This window comes from Homalodisca vitripennis, chromosome X, assembly GCF_021130785.1.
Source record: "Homalodisca vitripennis isolate AUS2020 chromosome X, UT_GWSS_2.1, whole genome shotgun sequence".
Lineage (NCBI taxonomy): Eukaryota > Metazoa > Arthropoda > Insecta > Hemiptera > Cicadellidae > Homalodisca > Homalodisca vitripennis.
In genome coordinates, this window is record NC_060215.1 from 151,008,004 (window position 1) to 151,022,811 (window position 14,808).

Genomic DNA, 14,808 nt, shown 5'->3' on the forward strand with positions numbered 1-14,808 from the left:
TGAGATCCTAGTATTGGCTGAAAGTGCACGTACATTACTAAACATATTCTGAGGACATTTCTAACAGAGATTTATGTTTATGACAGTGAAACTACTACCGTAGAACAGCCATACAACTTGAACATGAATCTTATGACTTTCACACAGTAACAACAGAAAATCTAAGTACTCGTGAACTATAAATTTAGCGCAATGAATAGAGAATTCATGAAACCATTCAAGGCAATCAATTGCACCCTGTCTTTTACATACATTTACATAAACATAAGTTGAAATCTATATATCTAAGTGAAGCTATGGAGATTACCCATATGGTGTTAGTTATTTGTCATATTAAATTACATACTTTTATTCCAGCCATTAGCATAAGGCTTGTGGGCGTAGTTTTACTTAGTAAAATCAGATACCCTGCCCAAGAGCATGTACATTTGTTTGAAGCCCCTTCTCTGACGTATACCTCATTATACTGATTTCGTTCATGAGTTTTATTTTTTTTAATATCATGTTACAAACGTATAGTGTATTTAGTGTGTGGTGTTTAAAAACTTTCAATTATTTTATTAACACATTTTAAGTGATATGCTTGATCCGTGCTTACACTAAAGGTTTTCCACCGACTTACGAGCTGTTCCACACGATCTAGGTAGCTGACTACATTATAAAGTCGTTTCTCAGAACTTATGTTGATACGCCAAAGTTTACTTATATCATTTGAACAGTTGAGTAATTATTCAGGTGTGCTAAGAATTATTTGCAAGTCATGTACAATCCATATTTTGTACCGTATTGGTGAAGTCTGGGGCAGCAACCTGGGGTACCAAAAGCGGTCAGTGGTGGCCGTAAAATTTCCCACACCAGCGATTTCAGTATCTATCCAAATTCCAACGACTTGGACTGTTTGAACTATGTGAAATCGTATACAGGGACTCCAACCCTCTAAAAAGGTTTATGTAAAGTGATATCCTTTGGGTAGTGGTGCAATGTGATAAGGAAGTTTCATTTGACTTTAAAAGATTTTGGTTTCCCCAAAAAATGCGGAATTTTGATTGCAACAAAAAAATTTTCAAATGTAAACCCGTCTCAAGTGACCCCTAATTTTTAAGTCCATAGACAAACTTAAAATATGGTGAAAACCAGAGATCACTATCTCTTTCCCATGGAAAATAATAGCCAGTGTTGCCAGAACAATGTTTATGATAAGCCAAATCAAATGTTCAAACTGAAGCCCTCCTACTATTTGGCAGTGGAAAAAACGTAGGGTGAGCTCCTCTCTCACGTTTTGAAAAGTCTGAAGTGGTATTTGGTTGCAGGCCTCAAAAATCCTGTTTCTTAAATCTTCAACTTGTTCTACTAATGTTTTGTAAATGTAAGTGTAAATAATTCATTAAACTTTTGACGACCTATATTTTGGATGGAAAAGAGATACCATAATATTTTAAGTTTGTTTATGCTCTTCAAAATTAGGGGTCACTTGAGAGGGGTTTACATTTGACATGTTTGAGCCGGCCCATAAATTCCGCATTTTTGGGGGACACAAAAATTGTTCCAAGCCAATAAATGAAATTTCCTTTTCAAATTGACCACTAGCCAAAGCCTTATATAAACTTTAGAAAAATATAGAGGATGGGGAGTCCTGACGTTTATTCACCCTGTATAGTATCGTATTTAACACTTCCAGAATGTGATACATCCTGCACTTCCCGGTTCTGAGAGTCCATCCTATGAACGGCAGAGGAAGAAATGGAAGTGAACTTCTCCGCGTCATTAACTTACGAGAAGCGGCGACCGTCTGGCAGTGAAAGTAAGAGTGGACGCACTTCCTACTGTCGATGCTACTAGCCGGATCGGGCCTAGTCTAGTCGTCATCAACATTCCATGCGTTTTTTGTAATGAGACAAAAATAATTGATTGTCACGCTCCATTGTTACACGAGACACAAAAAGTGGATATCAGGACGAGTATTTCATTCAAGGTTGTGTTTCCAGCCGGTCGCAGAGTAGCCCAGTTTACAGCCGCCACACATTTCTCCTTTAGCCCAGAAGTGACAGTCAACAGACACATGTACACGAGAAACTCTTTACACTGGTAATCGACTGACGGATATGGATGGTACACGATTTCCATAAGTGTCTCTAGTAACAAGTGACATTCTAAACTTTCGTCTTCTACTAAGTATAACACGTTACTAACATCTTTTTGGGAGCTTCTTAAGCTACGTAATGATTTAGATGTTGGGCTATAAGTGTTACAGCCCAACACTAGGTGTCCCAACAGTCCTTACCCTCTTATTAGTTTCTGAACAGAGATATCCACCTGTGTGGGGTTAAAAAGGCTAAAATTCTGGAATTTTGGGATATGTGAGAACTTCAAAGGCCAACCCAAAATGGGGATTGGGGAGCGAGTTAGTTTTAAATACACCCTCATTTTAAATGCCTTTGTAAATAAATAATAGCGCTGCAAACCAGAGAAGTCCCTATTTTAGTCCAGTACAAAATGGCGTACAAAACATAAACACTTTTGTAAAACAGTTATATGTGATAGTAATTCAATAACACCAAACATTAATTAAATTTACAATTTGTTCTATTTTATTATTAGAACAAATAGTTTCTTAGTTTGCTTTTTTAATAAACCATACGCCAGGTTTGTTTCTTGTATGAAACATTTCTCCAGATCCACACGAGAAGGTCTGGACTAAAACTAATAAATACTCTAGAACAAACAACAACCAAACACAACTGGAAATCGAGTAAAGTTAGTTCCTGTTTAAATCACAAACTTCACACATCTGTTACAGGCATATTTCATGAGACGTGCTCCATACAGGTGCCAAGTTATCTAAATAGCATTTAGCAGTATTATTAGCTTTAAATATGATAAGATTCGATTTTCTATATTTTACAACTATCCGAAGGTATATGATTGGTTGTAATGTTAATTGTATGAACACATATCCGTGCCTCTGTCCAAAAGTTAGATTATTATTAGATTTAATAAGTATAACCCCTTTTAAATTATAAATAGCTAATATTTATTTTGTTTTTAGACTGATTGCCGAACAATTACTTCCCAATTTTTCAATTACATGAGAAACGAAATTATTCAAAACTTTTCCATGATGAAATATCACAACTTTTTTCTAACGACCTCACTAAAACTCATACTGAATGATGAAAGACCTCATTGCATTTCAGTTTTGCATTTTGAACTTAGTAAATTTTTATCAATTCAAATGTAATATAAATATTTATTCTTTTTCAGATAACCTCTCAAAACTACAATACTTTACTAAAAATATTTGAAACCAGTACGGTCACGAAAACACAACAATCACTAGACTAATATTAAAATGACCTTTTGTATTACGCCCCAGCACAAAAGACAATAACTATTGTTACATGCTGAATATTTATACAATAGTATATGAGAGCCAACCCGTTTCAAATGTCATAAATTGTTCAAGGCATAGCGTTGACTTGTCTTTTGTTCTCAGTAACCTTTTTGTCTTTGAATCTAACTATAAAACAAAAATAATATTTGTTATCTTTTTAAAATTAAAGTCGGACTTAAATGAAGTAAAATATTTGCTCAATGTTAATACTAGAAAAGTCTGATGATTGTTGACTACCAAAATTTAGCATCGAATGATTTTTTCCGACAATTTATGAGACAACTCGAGGGAAGGCAATGTTTTATAAACGGCCTCATCAGTCACTGGTGCATGATGCGTTATCAGAATGAAGGTAGCGCTAGTAAAAAAATAACGGGACGTTTTTGTGTGGTAAATTACACACTTTTACGAAACATTTTTACTTACTATAAAGTAAGTTGGAGTGCCGATGGCCGAGCGGTCTAAGTCGTTGGACTTTGGGTCTAAGTTAAAGATAGCGCAAGTTTGAATCCTGTCTGTGACCGTTGCACTTTTTATCAGTACAATCAACCTCGTACTGTATCGACTCTCCCCTTTATTCTGTTTGATAAGATCCTCGCACACTATTGGCCCATGAGGACGGACAGAATAAGGCTTAAAAGGAGAGGCCCTTTTTGTGAAAAAAAATTGAACAATCTTTTTGCCTCATCTTTATCCAATTTTTGGTCAAGAGATGGTATTAGAAAACCCTCATAATGTACTTGCAAGCTTACATTTTCAATTTATAATTTCTTGTTACAAATTGATAAGCAACTGTATGATTCTGACCATATTTTATACCAAATGTCAACTAAGCACAATGGAAAGCATCTGTGGAAGTAACAGATTGTAATTTATAACAGAAGGAAACCTTTGTGGCTACTAAACAGTGTCCAGGTAACGCAAGTTTTACTACGTCATAACGGTTGGGATTGATCGTGATTGGTCTGTAGGTTATTACTGGTTGACAGCCTGTATCTCCCTTTACAATGCACATAAACTCCAGCTGATACTTATTGGGGCTGTACCTAACACAGTTTTCAATGTGTAGATATTTACAAAACAAATCGTTAAAATCCCGACTATTACTAACTTATTATGACACACATGTTAATTTAAAAACTTTTCCTAATAAACCTTTTTGCTATTCGATAGTCTGTTCCATAACTCATAAAGCCCTAAACTATTTATTAAAATTTCAACCAGGTAAAAGATAACTTTTTCAACTTTGGCACTTACAAAGTGAAATAATAGTTATAATAAATCTGCAGTTAACAAAAGATACATTTCTAGATTTATAAAGATTGCTTATAACTTTGTTTCGTCCTGGTTAAGCAATATAAATTTCAGCTAATTCTTCAAAAAAAAATGTATATTAAAAGGAGGTTTTCAACTGGGATTAGTTATTTGACTCCTCTTTGTAGTATTTTCAAAGCAACGTATTTTATTTTATTTTCAAGTATATCTAGCCTGTCTTACTAAATTGTACCTTCACCTAGAGAAAGTATTATTTTGTTAATTTGCTGCTGTCCAATGCAAGGGTTTTACAGGCAGTGCTGTTTTAGTTTTTAAGTTTTTCCGTCTCTCTGTTTGATGTAAATGTGTATTATTTATTCTATTCTACTATCTGTAAAAGTATCAATAAGTGTTAATTACTATAATTTTTCTGTTGTATGTATTTATTTTCACTACGATAATTGCAACTTTACGATAGTAATATAGTGTCATTATCACCTTTACCATTCACACACCACTGTTAGGCAACCAAAACATTTTTAGATTGTTGGAATCCCATATTAAAATACTGTTATAATGAAGCATACATACAACATATTATACCACATCTGGTAAGTTTCAAAGGAAATGGATCTGTGTGGAGGAATCCACATGGATGTTGGATGGACGAACGACTCGTGTCAGTATTCAAACCTACTGAAGTACTTAAAACCATTTCTTAAGCGCTCGAGTTTCAAGAGACATCGTTGAGAAACGATGGTGCCGTAAAAACTTTACAACAGGTAGTACATGTCTCATGCTGCCATCTGATTTGAAAGGATAACATGATTATGGGCATTTGCCATCGTTATGAGTTGTTACAAAACAGTTGTGACTCATAACGATAGCAAATGTCCTTAACCATGCCATCCTTCCATGGCGATTGTGTCATCCAAGCTACGAATAGTAGGTATCTAAAACACTGAATCTTCCTATAGTTACTTAATTTACTACGTAAGCAGAATCATACTGGTCCATGTTCAGGAGTTTCAGCTATAAACGACAGTGATGGCGAGTACATCGTGTATAATGTGCGAGGTAATTTTATTCTTGGTTGAGGGTTAGCGAAGCCCATCACTCGAGGGACATTTTTAATTTCTGTCTGTCTATCTGCACAATATCTCGAGGACTGATCTATGACTCGAAAGTTTGCATATCTTCATTTCTATATAACCAACATTATATATTATAGGATAGGTCATTCCAGTAGTACTGCTAGTGAATTCTCTTGAAGAATTCATAATTTTACACGTTCCACACTGTTTTTTTCAATGATCACATCCATTTCTTCTATAGTTAATAGATTTTGGAGCTCGTGTGTTAAGCAATTTTTTTTAATTTGTAGGTCTTGTAAAAATGACTTGAAGTGTCAGGGGAACTTTGAAGTAAATTAAACCAATTTTGATAATATAATTAATTTTGTTTTGACCAGGGAAGAATTGAGTAATTAGTTAGGTAGGTTTTTATAAATCGTATGAAGTTGAGGGACATTTTTGACAATTTTTGCAACGTGATCCATATCTTTGAATGTTTTACCTATGTTGTCAATGTAGTTTAAGAAGTCAGATTGGCTACTGAATCAAATATACAAATCACTTTAGGATAAAATCACAAATAAAAAATATATAGCTTTTTTTTGGGGAGGGGGGGGGTGAGCTTGGTAATTTGAAAGGTGGAAATGCAGTCGATCCTGATCCCCTTCATTTGTGTGTGGGGGGAGGGGTTGCTTGTGTGTCGGTATAGAACTACCTAGACCTCAGCCGCAATCACTATTTGCTAACACTACACAGTCTTGAGGTTTTAGCAGTGGTCACGGCACGGGGGGTCTCGTGGGGGGACGGAGACGGATGCGGGGGCGGTGAGCAATATATGGTTTGTGATGCGAGACGCGGTGGCCATGTGAGTACAGGATCACGTGCACTGGACGGGAAACTCTCCCTGATAATTATTGCGGAGAAAGCTCTTCCTCGCTTGTGCAACATACAACACGCGTTGAATAACGACGCGCGCTCGTTTACCTTCTATTACACTGCGCCAAAAGTTGAGAGTTACCTCCTAGTGTCTGACCTTAAATATCCAGGCTGCTTTCTGTGCCGTTACCAGTGCTAACTGTTCAACTTGTGTCCATACTCGGTTACACGTCAGAGTAAATAATGTAATACATTTGAAGTTTTAGTTAAATCTGCTTATAAAACCATTTCAATATAGTCGATCATTAAACCTGGCTACTATTATCTATTGTGGTGACTCGTACGCAAATGAATAAAACATGTGTCACAAATGCACATTTTTAATTCGTGTACTGAGATATAATATTGAAAAAGCCTACTTAAATTAATAAATCTGAAACTGTGAATAGAACATTCATTACGCCTGTACGGGTTCTATTAAAGATACCGGTTAATACCAATGTTTTCAATATACTTTTTTTCATTTACATATATTAAACTCATTAAATATTGTGGGTTAACTATAAACATGAAACGCGACCACATCTAATGAGTTTGAATATTTACCAATACACACACACACACACACACACACACACACACACACACATATATATATATATATATATATATTTACAAAAGTTATGTTAGGAACAATAAAATGAGAAACATAAAAGGGCGAAAGCAACAACATTATGTAATGCCCATCCGATATGTTACAAACCCTCCTAAGAATAACAATAACATTTTTATTGTTAGAAGTCAGACTGGACGACACTATTGGGGTTACAACAATGGGGGTAATAACGCCAAATCAGGACAATAATAATTTTCAGTTTCCACCAGTCGTTATAATATGATGAGGTAATATTGTTGTTTCACAAAGAAGGCACAATGACAACACACACGTGCCACACATATGGAACACATTAGACCGATTGAAAGCCACACAGAAGCCACGGTCCGGCGTGTGGACGCAACATTACAAACAACGTAACGTGTCTAGCTCTGGCTGTGGAAACTGTAGTGTTGTAAACCGTGACGAATCAGGCCAGACGACATGACCACAGAGTCTGGTTGTTAACTGTTAGGAGCTGTTAGACTCAGTGGTCTTGGGTGAGGAAAGGTTTCATACGTGGACTGAATCGCCAATGGCGCAGTGTAGCGAGTACAACAGTTATCGCGCGATAACCGGATCAAGCAACGTCGAGCGTGGCTGCTGCTTGGATGGGTGGCCCGCTGAGCGATCGTGTCCTTACAAGCAGCTCGCCTGCCCGGCCATTGGTGGTGGTTCGGAAGTCACCTTTAAGCCGTTTGTCCCCAGGTTAAGTGTTAGAGAGGGCTTCTTAGCCCTAACTTCGACTGGTAAAATAAGGCATCTTTACTTTACTTTACTTAATCACCAATGACAACGGTGGGGAACTAAGTTAACGCAAATTAACCTTAGCGCTGCTTCCGGAGTGACAGAATATTCTGGATGGTTAAGGTTAGGGAGTAGAGGCCGCCTCCTATCGAGATCCATGAGAAAGAATTAGGGCACTAATCTCAAAGTCATGTCCCCCCGGAAGCCAGCTCTGAACCAGCCTCTCCAGTCAAAGCAGTTAAGGGGTTGCACACCCTTGTTGATGCTAGCAAGAACCTCTGATACTTAGGGAACCAACCCTACCAACTCCAGTAGACTAGACCTATCGAATTATCCTTGCACCCGAGAATCTCGACATTTGCGGTTAGTGATGTGCCGCTCCTGGACATCCATAAAGTTGTCCAGATTTAAGTGACTCATCGGTTTTTGCTATGCCCAGTGGTAGGTTCAACTGGAAGGTATAAACAAGCCAGAAGTGATCCCAGCTGGGTAAGAAATTAGTAATATCTTAGTTTTAGACTTATGAGGTCAGTGCCATGACTAACGTCAAAGACTTCTGGTTTACATCACCTCGGAACGTTGCTAACGCAATGCCAATCTTCAAATAGCTGTGCTCAAGAGAGCCATTTTCAGTCAAGAAACTTTCAACTCAAATTATTCAAGGTCTTTTTCTCTCTAATCCCAAGCCTATTGAACGTAGCAGTGTTCAGGATGTGCTTTTGAACCCACCGTGGCGTAGTGGTAAGGAAACGGTTCTCTAACAGACAAGTAACGCCTTTGAATTGAGGAGAGGTTAATAAATATCTGGCTGTGGGTTTGGATAGTTTTCTCGTAAAAATGTAAACTGATTGTTGCAATGACATTGGTGTTAAAAGAACCGCCTTGAGAAATAAGGCACCCTCAAGAAAAGGTTCACAGGCTTTGGGAATTCGATTAGGCGGTAATGGTTTAACAGGATTTTCATGCCTCCCTAAACTAAGATCTTTGTGTTCTTAGAAATTTAATTGCATAACTCAACTTACTTTGAAATTCTGAAAAGTCTGTACGTTTCTTAGCAGATCCTAGAGCACTGTAGTCTCTGTGTTTCCAGACTTAAAGTAATAGGATTTAAATCTTTCACACAGGGATAGAATTAAATTATCCAACAGTTAGCAGCCTTTAAGAAAAATTCATATTGATCAGTGATTGTTCGAGCTGTAGTTAATCACGAGATAGAAATGTTGTGATACTGTGTGAAACGAAAGATGTAGAATACAGTAATATTTTTTTACGAATTTAGATGTGTACCTGAATTTGAAGTCAAATATCATATGATACATCTGTCGGATAGGATACAAAATGACACTTGCATTTGAGTAGTACGCGTAAAACAGAACAAGAAATTCGCACCTGAAATTGAAACGATATAAAATATGTTTATTTCTCAGATGGAAATAAAATAAAACTGATATGGTCCAGTTTTATATCCAAGCTGCAGGCTGACTATATCCTGCATATATCAACAACAGAGGCACTTTTTACGTTATTAGATCTGGCCAAGTAATAATATACCAAATGTTTAATGAAGAAGAAAATCGCTATTAAAATATATAATTACATCTAATGTATTGAAACATTCCCTTATGTCTAACTGTAATCCATTGACATTAAACGTGAACATTTTATGTGAAACAGTTTCAAAAGTGTATCAATCTTTAATATTCCTTCAAGTGATAAATTTACAGTTGTGACACTAGAAGGTATGTGGTGGACTGTGTAATGTTCAATGGTATCGTAATACAATATATGTCCTTTATTTAAATCATCTATACATAAAAGGTTATAAAAAGTGGATTTCACATTTTAAAACCAACAAACCCCTACATAAATGTAATTTTGTAAGAAAATATGAATTTCCTCGGAAAACTGAGCCTCCAAAGTAAAGTACATAAAAGTACATGACACAACGTACGGATGGGATTAACTATTGACAGGAAAGCGTGTGTATGATGGTACCCCCATATTTCCCGGAAACTGTTGCCATTTGCTCACTGTGTTACTAAATGTATTACATGATGTTACAGGCATATTACACTTTCGGGTATTGGGTCAGTGGCGCAACAATTACAGCAAGGCAGACAACACTTCCACAACAGTTTTGGTGCACATATTTGAGAATAACAGAATTTAAAGAGATTTCTTCTCTTCGTATTTAGTCAGTTGAAATTATACTGAAATACTCTTAGCTCTCTTTTAAAAATATCTAGTGTGGAGAAATCTAGTGTTAAAAATAAACTTAGGTTATAGATCATTTTAAAAGGCTTCAAATGGGGTTGTTTTTGCAAGGGAAATATTTTGTTATCTTTTATCCAATTAACAAAGGTGTATAATCAAACTAAAACGGTTGTTCAATTTTAAATATTTTACGATTAAAGTGCAACACAACTCTTTTTTAATGATTTTTGGTAATGGGATGTTTACTATCACAGCCGAAAATTCAAAACCTTTTACTTTATTATTCTTGTGTTATTTTTGGAAGAACGTACAGTCTAGTGAGTTTTTTTAACCTCATTATATTATAAGGCAAAAGGATAATTTTTTGAGTTCACCCTCATTTAATACGGTGACCATAGGCAAAGTGAATTTTGAATAGGTTATTCTGTTTGGATGCAAAATACATAGCACAAATGGCTTGACGCCTGGAGGGTATTGTTTTTGTTTTGGAATCCTAACTTTAGGATTTATAACATATTATTTTAAAGAGACGTCAAACTATTTTTAAGCCTTATTCAGCCCATCCTCATGAACCTCTTGCCTGTGAGAGGATCTTATCAAACAGAATAAAGGAGAGTCGGTACGATATAACGTCGATGGTACTGATAAAAATGCAGCTGTCAAAGAGGTTTGCACGCGCGCTCAGATCCAAAGTCTAAAGATGCCTTTCAGGGAGAGAGGACTGGCTCTATTCGGTATATCCACACCTTCCAGGCGATAAAATATTTCTTCATTCTTAATTTCAGGGTAAAAAAAAGGAAAATTCACGATAGTACTTCACCTTAGCATACAAATTAAAGTTCCAATTATACAGCGATTTCTATTTAGAACCGTGTGGCTGCCGACTACCGGTCATCTATGTTACACTATACTCCCAGCTGGCACCCGACATCAATGAAAGTGCCGGAGAAAGTTGTCACAATGGCGGAGCCAATGCCAAGGACAGCGTCGGGTTGCGAAACACTCCAAACCCCATTTCCTCGGGCACACGGGTCGGTATGAAGGAAGGATATCGCCAGGAGCCGTAATCGAAAGTGGTTCAAGTCCACCATCATCTGTCTCTCCCAACGACCGCTTGCAGAAGACAGGGAACATAAACACCGTATAGTCACCATTGTTAAAACTACTTACATTTCTTCTCACACAGATGTTCTTGAAGTCTCTTATCGTAAAAGACGAGAAGTGCTATTTTTATCTATATACGATTATGAAACGGCCAAAGGTTGTGTAACACGATGTGCATAAGACACTTGCTCGTTTATACTCGACGAAGGTAATTATATGGGTGCCACAGTAAAAATTAAATAACGATCAATATTAACAATTTGAAGTTTAATTATGACAACTCTAACTGTTTCCAAGAAATTAAAACGTCTAAACATTTAGTTTTCCTTGATGGTGTTATAATCAGAAGTGTTATTTAAACAGTTTTTTTCTCATGGATTAGTAACTGACTAATAATGCATTAGAACACAACTTTGTTTTAGAAAAAAAATATACTTTCTCTTTTAGAAATTATGGTATTCCGTCCACATTCCGTTTGTGGACCCCAACCAAAACTCAGACGATGTGATGCCTTGAGAAAGATGTCCAGAAATTAAAATCGAAATGCGGTTTGGATTTTATTATAGTTTTGCAATACAATCAATTCCAAATGTACCTTTGTTATTTTGATCATAATTCTGAAAGTATTGAAAACATTCGACAAAAAGAATTTAGTAATAAATTTTAAAAACCACAGTTTAATTTAAAATTTATTAGTTTCATCTTTCAAAACAGTCGGCATCATAGATATAATTAGTATCTTTCTAAATAAAACGAAAATACTGACATAATAAACAAACCCAGAAGCATACGTCATAGATTGCATGAAATTCAAATTCCCTTACATATAAATAAATACAATTGGATAGGTTGGATTGCAAAAATTAAATTAATTTTGTATAATAAACAAATGTGAATAAAGTACACTCAATATTTTGGACTGTTACAGTTTTGAAATGATAGATTACACGAAGGTTTCTCAACTGTCATAAAAATAATTCCATTACAAATAAGGGTAAAATTATGAACGCTCTTTAGCCGTTGAAGCGTTGACCATTAACATTCAGATCTTGCTCGTTTGATACTAAGAATAATTGTAGATTACCCCCGTATTTGGGGGGTTTGGGGTTTAGGTTGACAAAACATGGCAATCTCTTAAAGGATATGAAACCAGCTCTGCACCAAATTGAAATTGCATAACTTACTGAGGAGGATAAATTTAATTCTCCACAATATTACGAGCAGCTTTCAAACAATTCGGCATTGGTTTTTTCATGAAGGTTGTGTCATAAGTAAAAACCGATTGTGCTACAAAATCAACCAACAACGAAATTAAGAAGGTAAGAAATTAATGTTCAGGTTACATAATTATAAAAATGTTCTGAAAAAATATACTAGTGTTCCGATTATGAATAATAAACCTTTAGTTGTATACCAGTTAAGTCATGTCAAAATCTTATTCTCAATTTAGAGAAGAAATGGAACCAAGGTCTCAGTCAATCTGCTTTGCGATAAGCGATAATGGACGGTTGACCTAGATTGCCAACAACACTAAATTACGCACCTCACCAATAAATGGACTCATTGGTAGTAAAATTACGCGAATCTTGCCAATAAATGGGTTCATTGGCATCTACATTACGTGCATCTTTCCAATAAATGGACTCGTGGGTAGTTGAGAGTGCCGAAATACGGGTGGTCTAAGACGTTGGACTTTGGGTCTAAGTTAGAGATAGCGCAGGTTCAAATCCTGTCTGTGACTGAAGCACTTTTTATCAGCACAATCGATCTTGAACTGTATCGACTCTCCCCCTTATCTGTTTGATAAGATCCTCGCACAGGCCAGTGGCCCATGAGGATGGACAGAATAAGGCGTAAAAAGGTATCGGCCTCTCCTTAAAAAAAGTTATACTACGCGTATCTTGCCAATATCTTGCTCATTTGTAGTACATTAAAGTCTGGGAAGGTCAGAAAGATACATACGAAACATAAGTGAAATCCAGAATTTCGTCGGTCTATTTTTCTTTTTGTATAATTGAAGCGTGTGGTGCTTCATAACAAATGAGAATACTCCTTGGACAAGACCCAGGAAATGGGACTATGGTAAATATTCATGTCAGTGACAACAAAGTACTGAGCAGGGAAATCAGTGGAAGAAGGAACAATGCACGGTCTGTCGCCTGAATACGTGAAGATGAGGTGAGGGTGGTGTCGGACTGTGAAGTGATAGAAAGTTATGTGGGAGAACTTCTTTAGCTTTCTAGTGTGAGGCTGCAGCTGTGGTAGACTGGTAGGCTGTAGTCCTGCTCCTACGTCATCGCAGTACAGGCCCTGGTCACTTTCGACTCTGCCGGGATCCGTGGGCCAGGATCGGCTCACTGGACACGAGATACTACTGTCACACCCCCTCCTTCGTTCCCCCTTCCCACTCATCACTCTCACTTTCAAGGCCACTCACTCTCGCTACTCTCCCCACACCTACAGCTAACCTTGTCACTGTTTACCTGCATCTATTGTGAAACAATTTTTACCTCCTCTCTAATCGTTTGACGAAACTCGGTTCGTGTAAATTGTTTCTTATCACTGTTGTGACACAATTATTAGTTTTACCTAATTCTTTTGGAAAACATTGTGTATACCTTACCTGAGAGAGAAAAGTTGCCCTAAACTACCGGTACTATAATTTATTGTTTTCTAGTAAAAGTTAACAATTGAATTTTGCAATTTCAATACTAACAGTTGTGTTCGTTCCTCTTTAAGGTTGGTATACAAAAACAATATATACTGAATGTAAAGTGAAAATAATTTTATTATGTGGTATTTTTAACCCCAGTAACCTAATTTGTTCGTAAAAACATATAATGAGAGGGGGTTTTCCAATGCCAATGGCGTTGCTAATTTAGGCAAACGTTTCTAAGGGGAAACGGTCCTATCGTATTCGCAAACTTTTATTTAGCTCCTAGGAATCGAACCAGTGACCTCTCGGTTAGAGAGACGCGAACTTAATCCTACGCCACAATAAAGAGCGTGATACATCTATCATTAGATTGATAATGATTATAGTAGTAAAAACAAATCAAAATACCAAAATAGTATGTAACAAATAATTTTGTTTTTCTTTGTTAATTTTCACAACAAAGTCCCTCACAAATGAGCGCCATAGAAATGTTATGCCTAGAATAAAATCCTGCATAAATAAATACCTAAAGATGCCAAATATTATAATTGTCTTGGCTTACACATAACGCTACTGTGATGGAAAGGGTGGATTCAATGTGAATGTTGAGTTTGGCTCCAGTTCACCTTCCTCTTAGTGGGAAGCTGTCACAGACTCCACTCCTGGACTCCTTTTGGACTTCATCGTCGCCGTCTTTTTTGGATCTCTTCAGGCGAACATGACTTCAGACTCCAGGAGTCAAGTTTTTTTTCTGCGTTAGTTCCAGGCGCTGTACTAAGAGGAAGGTGAACTGGAGCTTGCAACTTTCTTGACTTAGTTTGACCGCTGTGATAAAAAA

At 36.6% G+C, this 14,808-nt stretch overlaps 1 protein-coding gene across 1 annotated transcript in view; it reads right to left on the reverse strand.

The window, feature by feature from the left end:
• The window catches only part of LOC124370021, a 146,451-nt gene that overhangs the window by 82,737 nt on the left and 48,906 nt on the right, over positions 1 to 14,808 (reverse strand). The window lies entirely within an intron of this gene.